Source organism: Mus pahari, chromosome 15 (genome assembly GCF_900095145.1).
Source record: "Mus pahari chromosome 15, PAHARI_EIJ_v1.1, whole genome shotgun sequence".
In the NCBI taxonomy this organism is placed as follows: Eukaryota; Metazoa; Chordata; class Mammalia; order Rodentia; family Muridae; genus Mus; species Mus pahari.
In genome coordinates this window covers 11,619,243-11,623,198 of record NC_034604.1, presented here as the reverse complement: position 1 = coordinate 11,623,198, position 3,956 = coordinate 11,619,243, and positions in this window count along the sequence as shown.

The window sequence follows — 3,956 nt, the reverse complement described above, 5'->3', positions numbered from 1 at the left end:
GAGAGAGAGAGAGAGAGAGAGAGAGAGAGAGAGAGAGAGAGAGAGAGAGAGAGAGAGAGAAGAAAAGACTCTATGGGTCAGGAAATCATTGTTCTATTGCAGCATTACAACTATATTTCTTTAAACCTAGAAAGCTCCATCTTTCTTTCAAAACAGGCAAATGCAAGGTGGTTGCCACCATTGGCTGCTTTTGTTGTAAAGCTAACAGGGCTTTGCTTTCTACTCACTGTCATGGCCTGATCCCCTTCGTCTTGGCTCTGTATGTAGCCAAGGATTAAACAATTAAAATGTCCCAGAGGTCCCTTTTCTTGGCTTTTCATGAAGCCACTCCAAGGGTGCTGTCTCTTCTTCATGGCAGTGAGTCTTCCCTTCCAGTGAGAAAGCAAAGCGGAGAACTTTCCAGGCCTTTCAGAACTTACCCATTGAAATGCAAACAGTTCTTTGGCGCCTCTGAAAATTCTGAGAAATTTTTGGGTTTGGGTGATGTTTCCAGGAAACCTGGCACTCTAGTCCTGTTGGTGGCTGGTTTGAGTTCTTCCTTTTCCAATGACATTCAAGTCCAGTCAGCCCATGACTGTCTCCTGTGGGGAAAAATCCCAACTTGAACACTAAACAAAAGAGTAACTCTTTTCTTTCCAGATTTGGAATGCTGACCAGTAAACCTCAAAATCCTCCCTTTGTTACATCCTGTCTCCAAATGTGATTTAGCTTCATGGTGCGCTCTTCTTAGCCCTGTGGATGGACTAGCACGGGCTTCAGCGTAGCCTGCAATGACCAGGCTCATGCCCTGCAGGATAGCTACAGGATAGTGGTGAGGATGATGTGGACATTGCCCTAGCATCCCCAATTTGGCCTCTCCTCTCTGAATGTTTACCAACTGTTGCATTTATTTCATAGAGTATATATATCCTGTGCTCTATCCATGTAAAATGAAAACACCTTTTTCTCTGTCTTTCTCAATAAGATAACTGAGAAATTAGCTACCAAAGGCTCAGATTACTAAAGCACTAGATCCCAACCTTAGCTAAAATCAACTCCATTATGTTTTCCTTATATATTGTTTTTAATGGGCTGTTTTCTTCCATGATGTCATCACAGAGTAATGACAGAAAAGACGGCATCTCCCCCATTGTCTCACATACACTTATCTCCAGGGATAGAGTCATGGCTGGCTTTTTTCCCACAGATTTAGCTCAGTGAACATTTATGTAACAATGGTAGCTTAAAGAAAAGCTTGTCTCATGACTAACTGCATCGCAAGTTGAAGGAACAACAGGGCAAATTCATGCCACAGCAATAGATAAGAAATTCCAGAAGTAAGGCTGAAAGGACCTGAAGTATGCGGAAAAGTGAGTACAAACTAAGAAGGTATGAGCTGTTCTTTGTCAAATGTTCCACAGTGTTTTGATGTAGGAAACCATGTACAACCCCCAAATCACAAAACAGGATAGACTTAAGTCCTATAATGAACTCAAGTTAAAGGCACAATCCTATATTTAACAATAAACTTCCACGTGTGTATGCTTCATTTATGTGTATACAGCTATACAGTAAAGGCCAGGAGTGACATAGTGCATCTTCTTTCATGGCTCTCCCTCTTTTGAAAACGACTCTTGGACTGAACCTGGTGCTTGCTGATTCAGCTAGAGTGACTTTCCAGCAAGTCCCAAGGATTCTCCTCTATCGGCCACTCAGTGCCCCCAGTCTCTGGGTTACAGGGTATCACCACTCAGCGCCCCCAGTCTCTGGGTTAAAGGATACCTCCACTCAGCTCCCCCAGGATACCGCCACTCAGCACCCCCTGGGTGACAGGGTACCACACTGAGTTTTTTACCTAGGTGCTTGGTACTTAAACTCAGGTCCCCAGCTTTTGTGACAAGCACTGTGCTGACAGAGCCATCTCCCCATTCTACTGGATGCCATTTCATCTGAAGTAAGGAAACTGAGCAGTGATGCTCCGATCTTATCATCTCTACAACTCTGCATCAGAGCTATGCAGTCTCACGGCTCTGCAAGCCTGTGACCCTAACTACTTAGCTTTCAGGTCGTAACAGTTTTCTTTAAATGCTATTTTAAACGTAAATTAAAGCACAGATCAAAATATGAAACAGCTGCTAGCCGTTGGCTGATGGCTACATTTTTATACCTAAATACTCTGAGGACACAATGCTGGCCACACAGTTTAAGCCTGAAACAAACTTCCTGCATGACTGTGTAAATGCCCTGCAATATCCCTGAGAGACAGGTCACCCACTCTGGGAGCTGCTTGTCTGCCAGCATGCCTTCTGGCCTTCACAGGGACAGGGATGGAGACCTATACCAGCCGTGCTGAACTCACTGTTGGGGCCAGGAAAAGCCTCTCAAAGTCAGGCTCCCCAGAGCCATCTCCAACAATTCTCCAGTCTCCTCTATGACTAGACAAAAGGCATACCTCTAAGCAGCTGCCTTATATTTGCATCTGTCTGTCAGTCTGCCAGTGGCTTTAAATTAATCTAGAGTGCTACATATACCGTTTTCCACTGAGCCATGGCCCTTGCCGTTTTACATCGTTTTTGATGTTCCAGGAAATAGATTTGTCTTGCTATCAATGTGAGACTAAAGTTAAAGATTACTAAATACAGATATTTATATGGTAAAAATGTATAAATTTAAAAAGTTACAAAATTGCCATGTTTTGTAAATTTTGTTGGGAAACTAGCTATAAAGCAAAATAGATCTCCCTTGCATTACAGGTACACACACACACACACACACACACACACACACACACACACATACTTCACAGTGAGCTGATAGTTACAAGCATAAGGGCTTTTTTCTGATAAATTAAGAGAATTTAGTGTTCATCACTAGAAGAAAAGATTCCTTTTCTTACAAATGAGAGATTATAGTAAGAGTAGCATTAATTTAAAAATAATTTAAATTGGGAAATAAGATTGTAAATAACCTATATATGTAAATAAATAAATAAATGCTCTTTCAAAGCAATGTGCCGTGTTCTTTGAAGCTTCTAATCAAGCAGACTGACAAAGTAATTAGTATAACCAGTTCCAGGTGAGCACTGGAGGGAGTGGGCGAGAAGTGTCTCCCAGTTAAGGGATGGGGCTGAGCTTAATCATAGAGTGTTTGTCTGGCATTCACAAAGCCCTGGGTTTGATCCCCTCCTCTGCAAAAGCGGGGAAGGGAAGAGACTGACTGACTGACTGAATGAATGAATGAATGAATGAATGAATGAATGAATGAATGAATGAATGAATGAAACCTTGTAGCTGTGATTCCAGAACTCAGGAGTCTGAGATAGGAGGATTGCTGTCAGTTTAGGCCCAGACTGGACTACATAGCAAGTTCTAAGCTAGCCTGAGCTAAGAGTAAAACTCTGTCAAAAAAATTAATTAATAATGATTATTTCTATTATATGCCATTATTTTCACTCTGTCACACACTTCATACTCAGGGAGTGATTTGGGGGTTCTCACAGAGGGCCTCAGAGCATGCAGAGGGTCACAGAATCCTCCTTGAAAGAGTCAGGGGTGAGAGGGAAGAAAAGGCGCCCTTGGTAACACACTATAAAAGCAGCTTTCCCATCGGAGAGTAAACAGTCATGTGTCAGTTTGCAAAGAAATCAAATGAAAAATTGCTTTCGAAGGCTTCGGAATGGTCTCTGCTTTGAGGCATAGGGAAAAATTTGATTTCAGTAATTGAAAGAGAGTTTCACAGGGCATGAACAATCAGCTCCACAGGAGACCCTGCCTGCATGGGAACCAACTTCAGGGAATTCGGAATGAAGAACCACCCCCTGCACGAGCAAGCCAGGTGGGCTAAGACCCCAGTCAGGTGCTTTAAACTCGTGGTCTCATTATCATATCGTAACCAAATCAAAGCTTATCTCATTCCCGACTGAGTCACCCCATGTTCCTCCTCCTCCTCCTCCTCCTCCTCCTCCTCCTCCTCCTCCT